The following is a 23,904-nucleotide window of genomic DNA, read 5'->3' on the forward strand; positions in this document are numbered from 1 at the left end:
TAAAGGTATCAATAATTTTTGATAGTAACACGAAAACGACGCGTCGGACAAACAGGAAATTACGCAGTCCTTACACACTGCTAATTGTTTTCATTTTTCAGGCTAAAAGTTTCTGAATTGTTCGGTGATTGGTGTTGAATGCCGAATTCACACCTCTGTTACTTTCCTTCTAGCTTGATCTGCGAAATAATTTTATGGGGGTACTGGACATCTCGACCCCAAAAAATCCCGACCCGTTTTTCATACCTACAGCCAAAACAAAGTCAGCTTGGACTTTCAGTTATGAGACATGACAAAACAAACGCTGCCAGTGATAGATTTCGCGAATAAAAAACAAAATTAACGCAATCAAAGGCGCCGACTACACGCGTTGGAAATACTAGTAGATAGTACACGATGTTTCGAATTAAAAGATGTCGATCAACGTTGAACTAGATAGAGGTTCGCGTCGCCACATTGAGACAGGGTCGCGTCGATGCGGTGGGTCGAGATGTTCAATTTGGGTCGAAATGTCTTGGGTCGAGATGTCTAGAAATCATTTATGGAATAAGAATCCGGGCTTTGGCTGTCAATGCGTTATCACCAAGTAAATAAGTATGACAATCACGCTAACTCGAGTCCACTCTGAATTTGTCTGTATGTGTGTTGCTCTCAATTATTTTTGTTATCCAATTAAACGCCACCAGTCACGCACTTGTCCTCGTCGTGACCCGACGCGTTCACCCATTTCAACTGAATCTATTTCCACGCGGCGGTCATTTATTTAGTAACTGTGATTTGTCGTTTTTTTTAGTTATTTCCCTATTTTATTGATCACTATAGTTTAACGTCTAGAATGTCAAAATATGTTTTCTTTTTATTTTAATTTGGATGCTTCTACTGGAAATGTACTTCAATAGAGCATGTATGATATGATTCTTTATGGTTTTCTATCTACTATTGTTGAATCAAAATGCTCTCATTATAATTTACAGATTACGTAGAAGAGCTCTTCAATACACCATGGAGGTAGAAAAGAGACTACCTCCATGAATACACTAGACTTGTATGTTGGAGGAGATTGTGTATTACATACACTTGATGATGCACCCCTGCCACTCAACAGCCAGTATGCCCACCCTGACAAAGTCTCGGCAGTTCATTGCCACACTACAAGATTCACATAACAGTGTAAATACATTTCCAGATGCTGCAACAATTATGCTAATAAAAAACAGGCTACGTTACACAGTTCACAAATTTTATTTAGACTTGTGATGAACAAAGAAATATGACAATGTAAACATTGGATTGTCTGTACATGTATGTGAGGAAAATAATGTGAATAAAAATATAATTTGTACATGGATTACTATTACTATAGTATATGGTTTTAATTGAGTGACACTGTGTGCCAATGAAAAAAGGAAACACATCTTCAGATTTTGGAATCTATGAAAAACCAAGATTTGGTAATTTAAGTCCTAAATAATTCTCTGACATAAATATTGATAAATCTGTTACTGCTCACTCTGGTAGTACTGTAGTCTTTTTCAATGAACTTCAAGTATCCCCTCGTTAACCTGTGGAGGTTTAGAAAATAAATAAGGTCACAATCTTTATTTGGCATTTGTTTATACGTAATTCATTCGTTTTATGATGCATCTTTTTTTACTATAATAAAGGCAACTATTATTATGTTATATATGTGTTTGAATTATGGATGAAAAAAATATTGAACACATTTACAATTAGTACATAAGTCTAAGCAATTGCCACCCAATCCTCTCAAACGATTATTCAAAAAATAATTAAATTTTTTTTCTTCATTTTCTTTTCATAATAATATGTCAATTTTATTTCACCAAACATTTTTCAAATTTACGTTTAAAATTTTGAAACTTGCGGATGTAATGCACACCCGCGCTTCGTGTGAAGGGAAGCCAGGTCAAAACATTGGGCATTTTACGTGTGTAGAGCAGCCCACAGAGACGTCGGCCGATCCCAACAACCATATCAGAAATTGTTGATGGTGGAAAAAAATAAGAGTTTCATTTGTGCAAAAAAAAAACTTAAACGTGATAAAGTAAAACGCCGATGAATAATAAAGAGTTCACACATACCTCTTTGAAATTATCGATAAGATATTTTATAAAGAGTAGTAAGCTCAACTAGAACAAAAAAAACTAGAACTTCTTACCGACTCGAAAGTTGTCCAGTGCCGAGGTTCAGCGATAGTTTACAAACGTGCGCCGGGGACGGTGACATCACTGCGACCAGCCACACCAGAACGGACATATCTCGCATCTAACTCAACCCCATGCAACAAATTTGATATCCAAGTGTTCATTATGGCTCGTTCTTCCTCGACGAAAAAGTACATAAGTGACAATTTAGTCAAAGACGAGAAAACTGCACAAGAAATTTGCCTTATTTACACGTATCGGCAATGCGAGCTGCCCAGCAACTTCCCTTTCTGACGTCACAAGGGGAATTTCTGTATGGCAATGAATAGCTAATGAGGAGCCTCGTTTTAAAATACAAAAAATAAAGTTGCTGTAGACTGAGTTTAAAACACATTTTTTCACTTAAAAAAAATAATTTATGCTTAGAAACATAAAAATTAATAATATTTATGTATCAATTGATAATTTTAGACGTGAAAATAGGAGCCATTTCACAGGCACTTTAATAGAATGAAACATCATTGTATTGTGCTGACATTATAATTATCAATAAGCAAACAATGAACAAGATAACACTTTAATTAAAGAAAGCTTAGAAAGAACTCCCGTGTGCTGAGAGTATTGAAGACACATTAAAATTAATTAAAATTTAAGATTTGCTTTTCAAACAAAAAGCTTGCAACTAATTTTTGTCTGCTATTTGAGATGCAAAACATGAAAAAAATGTGATTCACATTATCAAAATTTATAATACATACAAAAAATACATTTGATTTTTCATCCAGGGTTTTTAGTCTAATTTATTTCTGAGCACCTGTGCGATGCATTCAATTTTAATCTGATTTTGTTAGATATCAGAAATGGGCTAATAATAGGTAATCACTATGCATGTTTATCAACATTAAACTAATCATGTCTGTGGATTACCTCAATGAACCAAATCAATTATTATACAAATTAAGCAATTATTATGCATGGATTTAGGTCTGTATATTGTTTCAGGGCGCACGTGTACAAAGTTTCATTATAATGTGATGATTAATCCTAACTAAATTAGTGGAAAGCTGAAAAGTAAATTATTATGCAAAATAGGTAATTATTATAGATGTATATAAACCTAAACTAATTTGATCATCACATTGTGTTAGAGTACATATGTACCAAGATTCATTGAATTAAGATAAGTACTGTCACAGACCATCTATGTACGAAGTTTTATTGAAATGTGATTAGAACCAAAAATTATGATTTATTATGCAAAATAGGTAATTAATATGATCTGATTTTAATTCAAAACTGAGCGGGTGTGTGCATTAATCTGAAGCATTAATGTGCCAAGTTTCATTGAAATGGAATAATTAGTACATGTGATATCAGTGTAAAAATTGAAAATTAACTAATTATGCAAATTAGGTAAATAATATGCACTAATTTTAACCAAAAACTAATGAGGTCTGTGTATTATCCTAGAACATCTATGTACCAAGATTCATTGAAATGGGATAATTAGTACTTGCGATATCAGTGTAAAAGCCAAAAATTAAATAATTATGCAAATTAGTTGATTAATATGCACACATGTTTACTTAAAATTAATTAGGTCTTTGGATTGTTCTAGAGCATCTATGTACCAAGTTTCATTGAAAAGTAATGAATAATAGTACTTGAAATATCAAAAGTTGAAAATTTATTAATTATGCAAATTAGGTAAATAATATTTCACATATCTGTCTGTGCCTCGTCCTATGAAATTATGTAAGTTTTATTGAAATGTGATGATTAGTACCTGAGATATCAGTTGAAAAGCCGAAAATTGACTAATCATTATGCAATTTAGATTAATTATATTCATGGATTTTTACCCAAAACCTGATCCAATCTGCACATTGGCCCAGAGCATCTATGCACCAAGTTTCATAAAAAAAACAATGTATGGTTCTTGAGATATCAGTGGAACAGACGGACACACATACTCACATACACACACACACACACTAACTGCAAAGACTCCCATTGTGTGCTTCGCACATGGAAGTCAACAACTTTTGAAAGTCAAATTTATTACAAAATAGTACTTTGAAATACTTTATTTTAGCTGGAATTAAGACTTTTTGGGTGTTTTGTGTGGAATTTATTTTCACTGATGTTTGACGAGTTGAATGTAAACTACCCAGTATGGGAAAAAAGGTATATTTGCTGGATTTTATTTTCACTGAATCATTCCTTCAGCGAAAATAGCAAAAATTAATTCCAAGGGAAAATAAAGTATTTTACAGTAAATTGACCAACATTTCAGATACATGCCATGGCTCTGATACACTGCACAAATCAGGAATGCTTAACTAATTGAATAAATGCTTTTTTCAAAAAAAAAAATCACTGCAGAGATCACTCGTGACCATTTATGAACCTAACTATTTGATTTATACATTTCCAAAGTAGTGATTGCTGAAAGCTAAATCATACAAATTAAATGGCTCTTCATGCAATAGTAGTTGGTGTATAACAGTTGGTCGTGGTAACACTAAACGGTTTATACATGTATTAGCAGTTGGTAGCTCTCTGTGACTTCAGCAAATTCAATTGCAGGTGGACATGCAAATCCAAGCACATGTTCTTCCTCTGCTCCTGTTGTGAATTGAAGGACATCTGAGAGGTTTACAGATTCGCGTCTACCACCTGAGAAGCAGATGTAAATATGTTACCAACAATACATAACAAAATATTATGAGGGTGATTTATATTGCCATGTATTTATGATGTTTTATTTTCCTCTGCATAGATCACAGGTTATGCAACATGCAAATGTTCCAAGCCCAGAGAACACTTGAACAATACACACTATTCAGAAAGTAGCGAAGTTCTGATTACTTCAGTTTTTTAGCTCTGATGTCAGTGACAGTGGAGCTTACTGATTTGATGTCCCACATCAACTTTTTTACATTTTTGATTTTTTCTCCAAAACAGCAACTCATACTGCTTTTGTATTAGCATGTCATATATCTGGGTTGGTCCTCTCTTGTGTTTGTAAGTTGTGTGCAAAAAATATACTAATCTCTATTTTTGATGAATATTTTAAATCTATAATTTTCTTCTTTCCCAGTAAATTGAAGGCATAGTAATTCAGTATGTGGAGGGGGGGTACAAACACCATTGTTATATCTATCAACTTATCAAGTGAAATTAGTATATAATTCAACCTTTCTGTCATATTTATCAACTTCTTTATAATTAAAATTAGTTAACACATTTCACTGCTGTCCCAAAGAGAGTACAGCAACCCCAAGGTATGTTAAAGTGGGCCTATGTGGCATGAAACATTTTTTGTTTGTTTTGTTTTGTTTTGTTAAAGGACACTTCATGTATTCAGATAGCATTTTAATTTTGACATTTTTTTAAAGGATTTTTAAGTGTTTGCTCCTTCTCCCCTCTCCCCAGTCTAGTAAGGGCACAGCCATTCAACATGTGGCAGTGGAAAGAAAGAACAGAAGCAATACACTTACCAGCCACTTCTCTGATGTACTTAAGCAGGGCAGAGTAAGCTAAACCTTCTTGCATTCTACTGTTAGAGCCTTCAGGACTGAATGATGGTGTCAACAACAAGGTCAATTTCCTGAGTAACAATGCACTTGAACTATTTGGCTGCAGAAGGTAGCAAAATGATGGTAACTTTTTGCAGAGCTGTGAAAATAAGGATATTAAAACATAGATTTAAGTTTTATATGTCATGACTATATCAATAGACAAAAATATTGGTATATGTACAACGCAAAATAAGGCTGCATGTTGGTGTGTCACAGTTAATTACTTTCATACACAAGTTTTCCCCATGTGGCAATAAAACTACATGAATTTCAAAGTAAACATCATTTATAGTTCATGTGCTATTCTATTAGAAGTGCCCTTCTAATAAAGAGATTACTACATTTCAAAATTAATACACCTTGACTTTTAAAAACATTTCATATATACCTGGTATATTCCAAGTTTACTCAAACCATCACGAAGCTTGACAATGCAAGAAGAAGGATCACTGTGTAGCAGTTCTGATAGAGTATATTCACTCAGAAACTGTGGGAGCTTGCCATTTTGAAGCATACTAAGGCCTGTGGAATTAAAGTGAAAAATGTTATAGAAGAAAGACGCAAGTAGTTGTTTGACATGGTTGCCATGTTACAATTGAGCATACTTTTCAACTAGGGTGGCACCAGATAATGTTTTATGTAGGAATAGATAGACACTGATTGTTGTATAAAAAGAAATACCCATTATGCTTCCAACAGTCGTATAATCAAAAAAAAGATGCTCTCTCAAACCAAGATCAAAATATTTCTTCTTAATATCACGTAGAATCAGTGCAAAAAATTCTTTGCGGGGTCCTCCATAATCTCTTGCTCTCTGTAATTAACAAAATGCATACGGATGTATAATTAGAAAGGATAGTACCGGATTCTGCCGTAAATTTGCCCATGCGAAAAATCACCCTGGGCAGTTTCACGGCTGGTGGGCCCTTATTTGGGGTTAAAATTTTCAAAAAATTATCATCAAATATTTTTAGGGGGCTTATATTTTCATTGAAAAATCCACCTACGCCGACTTTCAACACCAGCAGTTGGACCACCCAAAACAAAAGAAACTATAATTGTATACATTTTTTTCTAGCTGGATTAATAAGTAGACCCCGTATCGTTCTCCAAAAAAATCCCATTAACGAACCTTGTGCGCCAAATGCAATTATTTTGTTTCATTTTATTAGTAACGAAAGTATATTCTAAAAGAAGTTTCAAATAACAACAACACAACCGCATTGCTTAGTAGCGAATGATCATGGTAGCGGTAACTGGTCATGCTGCGTTTCACAATTGTTGATTATTACCTAGTAATGATTATAATAACGTGCAAAAAATAAATTCGTTGAATTGTTATGAAATGCAAATAAATTTCAACTTATTTCATCGCAAGCGAATGATTCAGATTGCATTTTAAATGCTTGATGCTGTAAAAATGAATATCCGCCATGTTTTGACCTGACCTGACAGGTCAAATTCATAATTAACCAATGAAAATGATGGATGATGCCAACGTGTTCAAATTACCATAATACATTTAAATATGTTAATGTTATTGAACCCAGCATGGAAGAGATTTGCCGATGTTGTTGTACGTTTTTTTGGTTTGGATTTTGATGGCAAATCGGCATGATTTGTTTTTAAATATAAAATATAGTTGTTTTCAAAAAATAAACTGAGCATTTGAAGAATAATTTAACATTATTTACAGCGATAACTCATTGTCGACGAAACGAAGCTGACCCATTCACGCTAGTCGCAATAAACTTGAATAGGCGTCAATGACTACGGCGAAACTTTTAGGCATCAGAAAAGATTAAAATGACACCTTAAAAAACTGCCAAAAAATCGTCCTGGCATTTTCTTGATCCCAATTTTTTTTTTTTAAACACGAACTGTCGTTTAACAGCCATGGGCGAATTTACGTCAGAATCCGGTAATACATATTTCTGCTCAGTGCTCTCTCTCTATGCGAGACATAGTCTCAGTAATCTCTTACATCTTTACTACGAATCAGGACTAAATCCTCAACTTTGTCAGAAAAATAGGCAAAAAGGGAAGCACTTGTAACATGTAAATTTGCTGTTCAAGTCGGCATGCCAAATTACAACTAAATACTGCACAAGCAAAACTGAGAGAACTTTGGCAATATCCTGCAAATCTGGGCAATATCAGTGTTTTTAAAATGTGCTGGCTAAAAGCATTTATTAGCTACATTTTCCATGGAAATGAGTGCTTTAACTATTATAAAATATACAGTTTTATCTGTTAAAAGGAGTGACTTTTCAAAACCTAATCCACAGTGTGTTTCTCGCTAATGATTAAGTAATTGTAAATTACATAGACTCTGATTATTGTGCTGCACTTTGTTATACTGTATACATTTTGTTACTCTCAATGAAATTATTAACTCAATTAACCTTATTAACTATTAATAAGTTTCATACAAATTTGATACCTGGGTTCTTAAAATACAGGTGACTTATAAACTTATAAACCTAATTAATACAAATGAACCTGAATCCAAAAGTACTGGAACTTGTGTATTGCTGCTTAGTTTCATATACATCTGATGAAAGATTATTTAAATATAAGGGACAAACTAATTAACCTAATTAAACTAATTAATATGCATAACTATGTATCTCAATCTAAGAGTTGTGTGAACTGCCCATAATGTGATACTGTCAAATTTCCTCCAAATCTCGCAATTGGTTCTTGAAATATGGCTGAAAATATATTTTCCATTTAAAAAACTAATTAACAAAATTAATATGCACAGCTCTGTATCTGAAGACCTGTGAATTGTCCCAGTGTGTTATAATTATTGTTGAGTTTCATTCAAATCTCACTAGTGCTTCTTGATATATTAAGGAAAGAATAAATCCAAATTAGAAAATAATTAATTATCCCTAATTAATATACACGGATTTCTACCAAAAACTAATCTGGCATCTATAGTGTCTGACTGTAAAGTTTCATTCAATCCTGATTATTGGTTTTGGAGATTGGAGTGGAACAAGATCGTGCAACGGGAGCTAAAAAACTGAATATAAAAGACCACGGGGCTCTAGAAAACTCTGAATTAGTATTTTTTGAAATACTCTATACTATCCTCAAACAACCCACCCACCTTCCTCAAACAAGAGACAATGTATGGTACAAATAAGGTTTAAACATGCAGTCTGTAGCAAAAATAGATGTACTTACTTCACCATAAAATTGAACTTCTAAAGTTGTATTAAGTTCTTTCACTGAGAGAGATTCTATTTCATCAAAAGCTGTATCCAGTAGGTTTTGTCTGTCCACAGTAATGAGTGTTGTAGAACCATTATCACACTCACTTTCTATTTCAACATCCAGAGTTCTACCACTCACTGTTTTGGATTGGTGATATCGCAAGATCTTAACAGGATTTGTAATGTTATTCTGCTCACAGTACGTTACTGTATCATCTACAATTTCATCAATTGACTTTTCTTTGATTGGTTCTGCTACATTGGACGGAGACTAAAAATAAAATGACTGTAGTGTTTCAAAAAATAGTGTTTCACAAATTTCATAGTTTGAATATATCTGACAGACAGTATCCTTGAAATTTGAATATTACAATTTGCAGATAAGGGATAAGGTTATGCCATATGAAAACAATTAGTAATCATGATTTCACAGACATGGCACATATGTACTGAGCGTGCAAAAGCGACAAAAAAAACCCAAACATGCCTCAGGTCTATCATCCATAGCTGTATCAATTAGATCTACGACAGCACTATCGTATCCTTGATTATTTTATAATGGACGAACACTATGTTCATCAAAACCACTCGGACCTGCAGCTGCATCATCTGCTGTGGAAATTATATTTTCATCCTCACTTGAGTCATCACTAATCCCAATGCAGCTTCATAAGTGTTCTCAGAGTTCTCTTGTAGAAATCTCCTGCTTACATTCTTTACACTGCTCCGTCAATAAAGATGGGGCAGTTTTCACTTTAACTGTGGTGTCAAGATTGGTTTGGATTGGCCGGATGTAAATCTTGGCTTGATTTCCTAAGTTTGCTTTTAGGTTACTAACAGTCCAAGGATAGTTAATTATGGCCAACGATCTTGAGTTAGGAATGCAATGCAGCAATTCAAATCTGCCACAGTTTTGCAACTGTGGAAAGCACACAGTTTCATCCATTATTGTTTTTACAAGAGTGTCTTCGTCTGCATCAACGCATAACTTAATTTTCCGTATTTTGGAGCACCTCCTTTTCAGTTGTTGATGGGACGGTTGATGTATTTCTATTTGCTAACAGACAAAGTTATGTGTCCATGTTCTGACCGTCTTCTTTTTCTGGCATTTCCGTTCACGGGAATTACCACTAACCGAACGTGATGCACCAGGCAAAAAAAGAATATCCCTTTCCTGTAAAGCTCGTTGAGCGAAAGAGGTGGACTCACCAGTAGAAGTGCTGCTTGAATGTTCAGCGCCATTGTCAGCATCAAGCTGTTCTCTGCACAATACTATTTACGAAGCTTTTTTTTGCACGGAGGCCAATTGAACAAATCCCGAGTCGACTTAATTCACCATCCGTGAGAGACGAAATAATGTCGATCTTTATTCTTTCATCTGCGAATCGCTGTGCAAGGTTTCCAAGACCGATTCTTTGTAGAATATCGTCCATCGTTTGGGTTCATATATAAATTATAAATGGCGGCTACTCAAAAATAGTCTGGTCCCCTGCCCCAATTTCAACGCTTTAACCGCCCTCAGCGTTGAAATTGGGGCAGGGGACCAGACTAACTCAGAAATAACTCGTGCGCATGCGTCTCGTTTCACATTAATGAAGGGCGCCATCGCACAACGTCATATACGTTTGCGCGTAACATAATGGAGTTTGCACATCATGTAATAATCTGCTTCTCATATTAAAACTTGCACATCACATATTAAAGTTTCTGCATCATATAATAAAGTTTCTATATCGTATATTACAATATCTGCAATATATATTAAAGTATCTGCGACGTATATTAAAATTTACACGTTATATATTACAGTTTCTGCATCACATATTGAAGTTTCTTAACCGTGTATTAAAGTATCTGCGTCGTATATTAAAATTTGCACGTCATATATTACAATTTCTGCTTCATATATTAAAGTTTCTACATCGTATGATAAAGTATTTGCAGCATATATTAATGATTTGGGGGTCATATATTAATGATTTGGGGGTCATATATTAATGATTTGGTGTCGTATATTAAAGTTTCTGCATCGTATATTATAAAACCGGCATCGTATATTATGAGACCAGCATCGTATTGCCGTTTTTGAGTGCAGAAGGTAGTCTTGGCGTTCCATAGTTTTACAACTGTAAATAATTATGAACAATAAAAACTGAAATTTAGAAAAACTATGAACAAAAAATAATGAAAGTCTGTGATTTTCTGTACAGTTTCCAGGAAATTATTAACTGAACCATAACATTTATAAAAAACACAGTTCTGAGATTCACTTCGAGTATATCAGAAATATAATCTTACAATTGCATACGAGTCGTTAAAACGTACAGTTTGGTGACATAATTCAAATTTTGTATAGTTTCAATACGCATGCAAACACACGTATATATGTTGACAATAAACCCCTCTTTCACATTGTACAAATACAAACAAGACATTACACCTTCCTGTCAGTAACATGTAAGTGTTGTATAAATCCAAATGAAAAGTCTGGAGTCACGGCGAATACTTCTATCGAGTCGCCCATTTAAAAACTTCTTCAACTAGCCAAGGCCAATCACTAATGTGCGGGGTCATTAATTAAATAATATTAATTTTATTAACACTTACACATTCCCCGGGAGGGATTGGCAATGGTTACAAATGTTTAAGAAGAAATTAAAAAACTAAGCTAATACATTACTGTCACAGAGAAAGAAAATATTAAGACTAAATTATTATACAATAAAAAACTTAACTGGGAAAGGAAATTGTCACTGGGGTTGCTGTCTTATTTCAAAACCCTTCTTTAGGTACCTTGTTACAGAGAGTGTTAGACAACTATTGTTTAGCAAGACTAAGAATGTTGTCTTTGGTGACAAATTTTGAAAATTATGGTTTTTTGACATTTCAAATAAGACAATTTCTATCGGGAGTATAACTTTTGCATAACATCATTGGGTTATACTCATCTTCTACTTGATAATGATCGCTCACAAAGGTTGCATAATCTATTAGCAAGGGGTATTCCGTTGTGTCTGCCAGTCTCAGTTTTCAAGTTATGGTCACTGAGGTGGAATTATTTAAATTTTCGCGCATCTCAATATTCTGCAGGGTAACAAGGTAGGTTTCAAAAGCAAAATTGTTTTTTAATTCTCTGTTTGTTCTTAATTTTTTTTTTCATTTTTTTTATTGATTTTCGTTATTTAATTCACGTTTCCAAGTTGATATAAATGATGTTTGTATATTTTTATAAATTTGTCCTAATTGCCTTGCTGTTTCATTTCATTGTTGTCGACCATGTTAGCCTGGTTGATGTCATTCAAAAGGGAGTCTACCATTTACTATTAATTTCTTTGTTTTCCTTGGAAAGCTTGTTTTAATAATGGATTTGAGGAGTTCTGTACACGATTATAATATTTTATCATTTGTTTTCCAATAAAAGTCTCTAATGGGTAACGTCCAAGTTCACCGTATAATCCCATTGTTGTAGTGTTTTTGGATGTCCCCAAGAGAAAACGAAGATAATTTATATGTACAACTTTAATTGGTGATTTTAGTGCAAGACGTAAAGCGAGAAACTCGAAAACATAGTAATGTTATTACTTCTACACCAGGTAACACCAATGAAAACCAACGTCGATTTAGAATTACTGTGGCCAATGACATTGAACTTTGCTCATCCATAAAGCAGCAGTTTCCATCTTCTAATAATCAAAACTATCCTGGATACCCCGGAGAATTATGTCCATTGTTTCACAACAACGACTGTCCCAAGGAATTTTCGTCTTCTCAATTTCTCAAGATTAATTAATTTTGTATTAATTTCCATTCCACAAAAAGCAGCAAATACTGTTACTGAAGCACAGAATTGACATGATTTTTTCCCCGGCCATTCATGCAAACTGCAAATCAAGACTTTTACCGCATCCATAGTTGTTGACAGCCGATGGATGATGATGGATGTATTGTGACGTATTTTGACCCCCGTATTCTGACCTTGCATTCTTGCCACATTTACTGCCCTTTCATACCCGTTCATGCAGTTTCCTTTTTTTATTTCATCCAGATTCCATAATATTTAATATTTAAAACCAGCCTTTATTTCACAGTCACTCTAGTTTTCACTAAAATTATCTTACTGACTTTTCACTCCTATCATGCAGTCTCCCATAGCACTTCCGCAGACACAGCGGCGATCGCCAACATAACTACAAATAACCTCGCTCTCAGTAGCTGAGGAATAAACCGGCGTTTCTGTCGTGCACAGAGGTGGTGTGTCTAAAATAAACAAAATTGGAGTTTTTGCTACCGAATTCCCTTTTTTGGCACGAATTTTCAACGAAAAAACAACGAAGTACTGAACTCTATTGCGCTGTATTTGGCTGATGATTTCATCAAATAATAACTGTCTCGTTTGTTTCCAATTTAAACTGCTCATTCATTTAAAAAAAATAGTTTTACATATTATATACCAATTGTAAGACGAAAAACAGTGGTTATGAATGTTGCGTTTCGATGCCCATGTACGGGCAACGTTTTACGTTTTTCGCACAACGAATGGGATGTTATTTATACTTAAATCGGCTGCAGCTACTTCAAGCACAAATTTATTTTCGAATGTTATATATCGATGGAGAATTACCAGTAGATTAAAAATATATTAGTCAATGTACAGCACAATATGTTGTCTCTCTGTAACTACGCCCTAAACTACGCCTATAATTAACGTTTTCGCGCAAAAAATGCGTTAAAATCAAATCGGCGGCAGTCACATCCAAAAGAAATTTATTTTTAAACATTTTATATCAATCGAGAGAGGACTAATAGTAGATTGAAAGTATATTAGTCACTGTCCGGCGCAACATGTTGTCAATCTGTAACCACGCCCTAAACTTGGCCAATATTTTCACATTTAATCAAACAGAACAATATTTTTATTATTTCCGAATGTTATGTATGGGGAATTAATAGTAGATTACAAATTCATTAGTTCCTTTCCGGTACAATATGTCGTCACTCTATAACCACGCCCTAAATTTGGTCCATATTTCGCACAAAAAATGGGATGTTATTTATAATAAAGGGCTGCAGCCACTTCAAATACAAATTAATTTTCGAATGTAATATATCCGCCGATGAAGAATTAACAACACCGGTAGATCAAAAATATATTAGATACTGTCCGGCATAATATGTTGTCACTTTGTAACCACGCCATAAACTTGGTTGAACTTAGAGAACAAATAGCGGCGACATTCATGATTCCATTAAATGCCAGGTTCGATATGGGTTCGTAGGTCCATGCCTAATTCAATTACGCGTAAAACAATAAATTCAAAGAGAAAATAATGGGCCATTATTATTTACAAAAAATATACATGTACAAACTCAGGAAAATTATTTTTGAATAGTCAAAGGATTGGTGTAGTACAAAGTATAATTCAACTGTATAAATCACCACAATTATGAAGGACGACGCGAACCATTTTACACACACCAGAATCAGTGGCGGATCCAGCAAAATGTATTGGGGGGGGGGGTCCAAGCTACGCTTAAAATATACGGACCGTAAATCGCAGAGAAGCTATGCGTAATCCAGATGATATGAATCGTCATGTGTTTGGAGGGCAAACCGTAATAATTTGGCGGTTATATCGTAATAAGTTCCAAATCACTGAGCCGAGTTCCGTCCAGGACCTCGCATGAGCCTAAATGATGACAGATATAACACAGCCATTCACTAGTAACCAGCTAACCAAGTCGGTCAACAGATACCCGAAAACTAATTCATGACACAATACGCACCGCAGAGTCTTCACTGAAACTTCTTGGCAGACGTTTTGTTCCATTTTCCACTGATTCAGCGGTTCCATTTGACGGCACACTGTCGATATCCTGTTCCGAAACGTCCATAACTACTGGAAGCAAAATACATTCTGTACGCATACAATATTATAGAAAAGAAGATGCTGTTATAATGAACTGCCGATAATGAAGCACCGAAATACAGTGAGTTGTAATGAATTAAACTTATAGTTTTTATCAAAATTATCAAAAAGGGCAAAACGCAGATATTCAATAGCTTCGATACAATTGTGGTGATGCGTCTAGCGTCTCCTACGGATGTCGTTCTCGACTGAACGTGACACTGGTTTGCATAAGCTACAGTTGATAGATTATCTTTTGATGAAGTCACGTGATACTTGACAATATTTAAATGAGTGGATCTTTTTCTTACCGATAGTGAGTACCGAGAGTTTGTGAGTCGATTAGAGTACTCTAGTACAAGTTCAAATATATCCTAGCAACATACCAATTATCGGATGCTTAATTTATATCACTTCGTACACTGGCTTGCGACATTGTGTTCTGTATTTATGTAATTGTTTTTAGTGTCACACATGGCAAAAGTACGATGTGAAAATGACGTTTTATTATTCTGTGTGAGATCATACAATATATGACGAACTATCATGCTTATGTACGTTTGACTGATTGGTTAAAATTCTAAGATACATTACACTTCACGAAAATGATAAGAATCGATAATTAGACGAAACACGGAAATTATTTTCGAAATTATTGCATATATTCACACTGTGAGTAGGCATGGAAGGTAGAAAGACACGGGGTAGGCGAGTGATTATTAGAGAACTAGTGAAGTGGTCACGTGACACAGATACATAGAACAGTCTGATATAACAACAGTATTACTTGTTATTAGTCCTCGTTCGGACAAAGTCCGAAAACGGGGACTTATAATTCGGTCTCCGTCCGTGCGTCCGTGCGTCTGTGCGTCTGTGCGTGCGTCCGTCCGGAGTTATATCTCAGAATCCCTTGGACCAATTCCGTTCATTCTTTGCATGTGCCTAGTACTTTATGTGGGACATATGCACATGCAGTGGTTTAGCGATTTGATTCAAAATGGCCGACTGGCAGCCGTCTTGTTTTTTGAAAATGTTGTATTTTGGACAAGCTTTGTCAGTTGTCATTCAAACTTGGTTCATAGATTATACATGTTAGGATACATGTCCATGACGATTTATTCCGCAATTGGATCAAAGATGGTCGACTGGCAGGCATCTTGTTTTTGTTTTTTCATGCGGTATCTTGGACGTGCTCTGTCAGTTTTCATTCAAATTTGGCACATACATGTACTTTATACATGTTAGGATGCATGTCCATGACAATTTGTTTCAAAATCTGGTCAAGGATGGCCGATTGACAGCCATCTGACTTTTTGGCCTTACTGCTATATTTCCACAATTTATGTACACGTACATCATACATATCAGTGTGTTTCATAATCAGATCAAAGATGGCCGAATAAAGGCTGTTTTTATTTTTGGCCATATTACTACTACAAGGAACTTGTGTTTTGATGTAAATAAACAATCTGTTGTATACGCCACTTGGAATTCAAGTTTCAAGGACACGCTCGCGACAACCCCTCCGCTTTAATATGACGAGCACAAAGAGAACTTTCAAAAATTCAACGGGGACTGTGTCATTTCCAATTACTTGTTAAATTTGAACGCTGTGAGTGTCCGTTATAATATTAAATAATTGTGATCGAGCCGGTTAAATTATTTTGCGGTAGCTATGATATTGAATACTCGGATTGAACTCGTGGTGAACGGAAGTTGCGGCCATCATTTGCCACTCCTGAGTTTTCAGCCACGGAATTTACAAGTACGGCGTATTTACATTTATTTACTCCTAATTTACTAGCAGCTTCACGATCAGTGGCTTTCACGGTGAGTTGCTTTTGCTCTGAGTAGGGCTTTGTCGCACTAATTTGTCCTTTCGTCAGAGTTGAGAATCAATATTCATTGTGTTATTAAACACCGGTGCTAATCTGCGAATGCCATACTTAGAAGCTGTTAATTTGTTTTTATAATTTGTGCAGTTGCTTTGTCAGGAGTTCCCAAATAAGACCCATGCTCTATTATTGCCCCCCCCCCTAGTTTCTTACTTCGACAAAGAAATATTTTACCATTTATAGAATGGGATTTGCATCACGCATTCTTGTCAAACTGCTTAGTGACATACTATTAGCATGGAAGTAAATGATCCTATTGCTGTGCAAGAAGAATAGTTGAAAACCGTTTAATTAATAATTCCCAGAACAATTTTCCAATATAGATTAGAAATTATAGACTATATATTATATCACTAATGTGTTGCAAAACAACAAAATAAATTTAAGAAATTGCAATATAAAATATTCAATCAGCGACAATGATGGATGTATTTCAGTTATTTACGAAAATATTTGTTCACAATTTTATAAACTAGCTTGGAAATTCCCAAAACCAATTAGCTATAATATCACAGCATGTTGGCAAAAGTTTAACTAATCCAAAATCATACATACAGGTACACTTTAAAAAATTACCCATGATATATTAGTTATAGAATCCATTATAAAACCTAGACATAAGAAATTATTTTCCTTGCTACTGATAACGTGTAATTTCATGCGGACATTCTAATAAACGAGATTAAAAAAAGGATTGTCACTTGTCCGTGGGGCTTCAGATTTTATTAAAACAAAAATATTCCCTGGTATTTATTTTGTAGTTACATTTTCATGTATACCATAGGTGAATAGTATCGTTTGCAATACGTGTATACTGTGTTCTCAAGCATAAATATCGAATTATTCGGAAACATACGATTGTGGTGTAAATTTCGTTCATTGATGCTGTATGACGCTACCTTCAGGTCCTACCTGTTATTTCGTGTTGACTATGCCCGGACCGTTTACTTACTTAATACCTACTTATCAGTGTGTGGCTGGTATATGCAAAATGTGACCAAGAAAACGTTGATAAAAAACGATAAAAGTCAGTAGCCCGTGTCAAGAAAGCTGCAGAACCAAAAACAGTGTGTCAGCCGTCGCCGTCTATTCCTGCGATATTATTTTACACATAGAAATTGAAAATCACAATTGCATAGAAATGGACACTAAATACAGCTATCCCGGCCACCAATCGCATCATCAATCTTCATAAGTGATTTCAATGATATTTCCATTCATTTGCTTATTTGTCTGAAAATGAATGTTGTCAAGTTCGAGAGTGTGTTTTACGTACGGCGACGTGAACATTATCGAAATCTGTAATTAACAAAACAAACCATTTACTAATTAAAATCCCGTTATTTTCGGCAAATGTTTTATGTTATTATATACATTCTGACACTACAATATTCACAACTGTCGACGAAACTTGACGAGTATATTTACCTTTCAGTAAGAGTATATAACGAAATAAAACATTTGCCGATAATAACAATATAATCAGTAAATAGTTCGTTTCGCTAATTACAGATAATCGAAAATCTGCAATCACGCGGCGAAACAGGGTCTTATTAAATTACAGATACAATAATCACAAATATCGGACGAAACTTGACCAGTATTCTTAAGGTAAATATACTGGTCATGTTTTGTCCGACAATTGTTAATAGTGTACGTGTCAGACCCTTGTTTCGCTGATTACAGATTTTTGAATACGTCTTATGTTGTTATATATACATTTCTGAAAGTTCACGGGATATACTGGTCAAGTTTCAACCGACGGCTGTTAATATTGTACGTGTATCCGCTGATTACAGATTTTTGATCATCTGTAATTAGCGAAACGAGCCATATACGTATTAAATATTTTGTAAATACTGATTACAGTTTAATTTTTATTATGTGTGTTATCCCGTTTTGTTTCGTTTCGTCGAATACAATAAACCGCATACAGAAAGTCATTCCCCGGAGTCATCCACACTTCCGAAACTTCTTTCGCGCCTCGGTCTCATTTGCATCAAGCTCCTGTTTTTTTCTGGGTTTTCTACCTTGTATTCATGCCAAAGTCACTCGGAGCTGAACATAAAATTGCGTAATGATATTTGATGGAATAAGGATCCTGGCAAAGTCGTGTGCATTGTGTATTAAATTATAAAATAAATGATCATATTCACTATCATGTCAATAATCTCATCTTTCTTCATCAAACAACGAATGACACCAACAGGAGTAACTTGTTTGAGTTGATCACACTCCACTTGATTGCAAAATAAACGACAGAGATTGCTCGCAATGTGGGGTAGGATGTTCTTAATATGTGTCTGAAATAGGGGGTGTTTTTTTCAATATGTCTGCTCTAGGGGGTACTAAATTGACATTGCGTCAGCAATAGGGTGTATGGTTTGCCAATGTGCTGCCAGCCCTAGTGGCCTAGTATTCTTAAGCAAGAACGCACATGGTGTAAGGTTTTAATATAGAGTGATCCCCCGGGGGCTAGCCTAAACTAGATCGGTCAATAATCCTTATCCGTGGTTTAAAATTCTGGAGTGTTTACACGTATTGCAAGGTCTTGTTTAGATCGGGATGCTGGCTCGAAACCACCCCCTTTAGTGCGGCTTCAATTAAGATGGCACGACGCCGTCTTCGTCTGTTTACACGTATTTTTTTTAACACCGGCTCCCCCTTGGAGCTGGCTTTTTTGCCCAATTTTTCATGTTTGGGCTTTTAGAGTGGGCAATTATTTTTTGGCAGGGTTATTGGAAACACACACACTTTTTTATTTAGCTAAAAAAATCCCAAGGCGTATGATGCCCTCAAAGAAAGTGCTTTTTTTGGTTCTGCCATCAAGAACTCAGTTACACAAAATGCTGGCTTTGATGCCAAAATGTTTCGTTGGATGTTTCGTTTCTAAAAAGCACAACGCCTCAATATTCCGGCTCATGGATACCATGCAGGGGCGGATCCAGGATTTTGGAATAGGGGAGGCCGATAAGTTGGCCGGAAGCCAAGCTCGCGAGCGCCGATGGCGCTAAGCTCTGTTGGTTGTTAAAAATAGGGGGCCGCGGCCCCTCGGCCCCCTCTAAATCCGCCCATGCCATGGAGAACTGGTATTTGATGAGATGAGCATTCAGGTACATCTTTTCTATTTACAACAATATTACACAACTATACTACTGGTAATCTATACCATTGAAATAATCATTTTACAGAACAATTTTAATTTTGGTTTAACGCTTTGTTAATTTTTTATTTGGGTAAAAATGTGTAATTTATTTAATGGCCATCTTAATTTTAGGAGGATCTTCAATTGGTGAAGAATGGATCTGTTTGGACACTTGTTGGCTTCAAAGACATCTCAGATGAGTTCTCAAGAAAGGTAATTTGAATCACAACTTTGAGATTTATCAGTTATTTTGAATGTTGACATAGGCTCATGAACTTGTTTATCATTCAGGAGTCCTGATCAATCATAACCATTTTTTCACTCAGTGAATAATAAAAGTTACGGGGTATTATTGAAAAAATATCCATAATTGTCTTCTGTACCAAGTAATTACAGTTTATGCACATTAGATATTTTTTATATCACGCAGATCAACACAAGATATCATTAGCCTGCCATGCATTACAAATGTTTTTTATTGGGGATAGTGGTTTTAAATTTCCTGTGGCACATTTTCCAATCACTGAAGCCACAGCACCAGAGCATTTTGGTATATTTTGGGAATGTATTGGGTTGCTGAGAGACTGGCAGTTCACTGTAAGCAGATTAGGTAGATTATATATTCCAATTGGCAATTTTTATTTATACATACATGTAGGTAAAAGCCCACTTACAATTTGCAAAAGAGTCTGATTAAATTTAAAAAAAAACAGTCTGTCAGCTGAGATAGCTCCGCTGTTAGCAATACACATTTCAATTAAAGAACTGAAGATATCATTAGAAAATGAACAATATGTATAGTATCAAAGCAATCGGACTTGCTGTTTTCAACAACAATTTGAAAATATAACTTTTTACCAAAAACTACAAAATTAGAGAATTAAAACTATCATAACAAAATGAACAAATCTCAGAGAGGTCTATATGTAGTACCTATATGTGCAATATCAAAGCAATTGGACTTACGTTTTATAACAAGAAGTCGAAAATATCACAAACATATTCACCAAAGATATAGAATTTGATATGAAATGAACAAATCTGAGAAAGAATCATCAAAAGTACTTGCATAATCAAATTTGAAAACATTCTGACTTGCGGTTTTGAAGAAGTTGAAAATGAAAAGTTCACGACGACGGACAATCAGTATTAAGAACAGCTCCGCTGTGTCGACTGGCAAAATGAAGTGGACAATGTACCTTTGCATTGCTCACACTAACCAGTATTATTACCTTTTTCTTTACTTAAAGGCACTGGTGGCATGGGCTTCTACAAATCTAAAATAGGAAACAAAAGTAAAGTCTATTTTAATGGTTAATTTTATGATTATTAAAAAACAATATTTATTCTATAAGAAAAAGAAGATCATAAATGAATAATCTAAAGTTTGAGCCATGTTGACAGTATTAAATATTCAGCGCTACAACAGATTCAGTATTTTTTTTTTAACCAAATGTATTTTGCACCACAATGTCAACATTGTCTTTATGATCAGTTGGGTAACTAGACTGAGTTCTTCAGTGTTCACAAGTAACAAATTTGTGAATCACATCTACAAGCATGGGAGGGGATTGCCAGAAATACTCGCTATTATAGCCTAATAATTCCCATAGCTGGATTCTTGCTATTTTGATTGTGCATGATTTGTGTAATAAACTTTTAATTGATTGCATGTTTTAATTTTATTTGTATGGACATGCATTTTAAAATATTCTGGCAATTTCTGCAAAATCAGATCATCTAATATTTTCACAGAGTATGGTCATTGCAATAATTTTCAAGATGCAGGCAAAGCAATATGATCAACTGTTCCATACTTTATCTCAGTGGCAAATAAAATTATAACAGAAAATGAAAGGTGCAAAAACACAAAGGCGTTGAGATACTGTTCTTCTAGACATGCAAGTGTAAATAAATCAGTTCATTCTAAGCTTCAGATCTAGATGCATTCATCTTCAACCGAGAACCAGTAACTGTAACGAAAAACAATAATGTAAGAAATCTCTTGCTGACAAAAATTCTAGTTTTGTTTTTCTTAAATTTATTTTTTTATTTTAATTAGGTGAATTACAGCTGCTTTGATGGGACATCCAATAATAGATTATTTGTCAAGTTACATTTCCCTGAAAATCTCCCAGAAGAGAGTGATTTTACTCTAAATGATTTACACGATATAACTAATATCACTTTTCTTTTTGACCTTTCTGTGAGTATCACTAATAATTTGTTTTAACTTGATGTCCAATACAAATAAAAAAAAATTACTTACTAAACATTGAGAATACTTCTAATTAACAATTTGAAAGACTTCTTTAAAATAATTAATGGATAAACCTAAAAAACTAAGAGAAAGAATCATTTTTAATTCACCTATATATGTAGTACGAGTTTAAGAAGATCAGAAATAACTTGCTCAAAAGTTCTAGAAGTAAGAAGACAAAACACTTTGTTTTTGGCAATAATGACATTTTATGGAGCCACTGGGTAAAAGCCTATCAATGGGATGTTGCAACCAATCCCATCAGAGTGCAAAACCATTGAACTCCTCACTTACACATCAAAATTGGTTTCAAATTTCCGAGACATAAGGCCAATAACAAGTTATGAAGATAAACGCCTTGTTGAAAACAAATGTGCACTGGATTGGTTTACTCAGTGGGAACATGATGTACAGGCTGATAACACTCTAACAGTCCAGGAAAAAAATAGTGCTCTCATGTCCAAGGAGACTAGGAATGACTTAAAAAGCCTAGTTCTAGGTTTTGATAAAATCTGTAAAAACAAATCAAAATTCTGTGTGGGAGGATAAATCATCGCAGGACGAGTAAACTCTGATGTTGTAGAAAACTTGTTTTGTTCCCAACGCAGTATGAATAGTTCTAACAATAACCCAACTTATGCCCAATTCGGGAAAAGTATCAACACAATATTGTTAACACAAGGAAGTCAGTCAAAAAAATTAAATGCTGCAGTCATGGACAAAACAGAATATGCTGTTTTACCCTATCACATACACAAAGATGAGTCACTGAAGAATAGCCAAAGCAAAAGAAGGAAGGTATTGGGTGTAAAAAACTGACTTGACTTGATTAATGATTACATGTTAAGTATTTTACCAACACTAATCCTTTTATTAATTTGCAAAAAAATTTCTGTTATGCCAGATACTATTTTTTTTTAAATTTAAGTATGCACAAAAACTTATTTTCCATTAGGCTACAGATTTCATGCTACTGTTTTCTTTAATCGTATTTTCCCCTTATAGATGCATCTACCAGCAAAATACCTCAAGCTTCCCATTCCTTCCTGTGACATCGTTTTAGTTTTTTGACTTTTTGCTTGACTAGTGCTTTTGGCGATCTTCAGCTGGACAGCATGCTCGAGCACTGATGTTTTTATCTTCATATGAAGCTTTGTGAACAAGCTTTGTTCAGAAGCATCTAGAGACAGTTTTTGAAGGAAGAAAGCTACTTTATATTATATGCTTGACTTTGTAAATAGACTCACAACTTTGACATGAAGGCCGAGGCATGTTTTGTCTCAAATTTTGACTCTGAGCAACTTCTTTCAAAAGACTGTACAGCACTTGTCATCGCCGATTACAGAAGTCTTGTAGTTTATCTGCATCTCTTGTTGAAGTTTCTATCACAGTGTTTTGTCTTCTCTGATTATCAGTTTCAGAAACAGCATACACCATAGATTTGATAACAGCATGTGGTATGAATGAAGCTGGTACCTGTACTTTGATATCACATGTATTATCTGGTAACTGACTGTCATCAGTTTCTTCATGTTCTCTTTCTAAACCTTGGATGGCATGCTCAAGTTCTTCCATTTCTTTAATGGTGAACTCATCATCACTTCTGTATTCTTCTTCCTCTTCCTCATCCACTAGTTCATACATGACTGGAAGACATGTAATGTTTTCTTTGGCTTTATGTGTGCAACATGAAAAGTCGTCTAAAAATGCATGGGCATTTCTATG

The 23,904-nt window shown here is 34.7% G+C and overlaps 1 long non-coding RNA gene and 2 pseudogenes across 1 annotated transcript; 1 reads left to right on the forward strand and 2 right to left on the reverse strand.

Moving 5' to 3' along the window:
* Positions 1 to 1,223: 1,223 nt before the first annotated feature.
* On the reverse strand, positions 1,224 to 2,572 carry LOC146725352 (uncharacterized). Its single transcript, XR_014928819.1, has 2 exons — positions 2,180 to 2,572; positions 1,224 to 1,562 (listed from the first exon to the last, which is right to left on the reverse strand). It is a non-coding gene; the product is annotated as an uncharacterized LOC146725352 (long non-coding RNA).
* Positions 2,573 to 4,588: 2,016 nt separating this feature from the next.
* LOC146725353 (uncharacterized) lies at positions 4,589 to 10,215 on the reverse strand (annotated as a pseudogene).
* Positions 10,216 to 19,048: 8,833 nt separating this feature from the next.
* Positions 19,049 to 22,998, forward strand: LOC146725354 (uncharacterized; annotated as a pseudogene).
* Positions 22,999 to 23,904: the final 906 nt, after the last annotated feature.

The sequence above is a fragment of the Saccoglossus kowalevskii genome, unplaced genomic scaffold (genome assembly GCF_978046115.1).
Source record: "Saccoglossus kowalevskii unplaced genomic scaffold, keSacKowa6.1 SCAFFOLD_285, whole genome shotgun sequence".
NCBI classification, from domain to species: domain Eukaryota; kingdom Metazoa; phylum Hemichordata; class Enteropneusta; family Harrimaniidae; genus Saccoglossus; species Saccoglossus kowalevskii.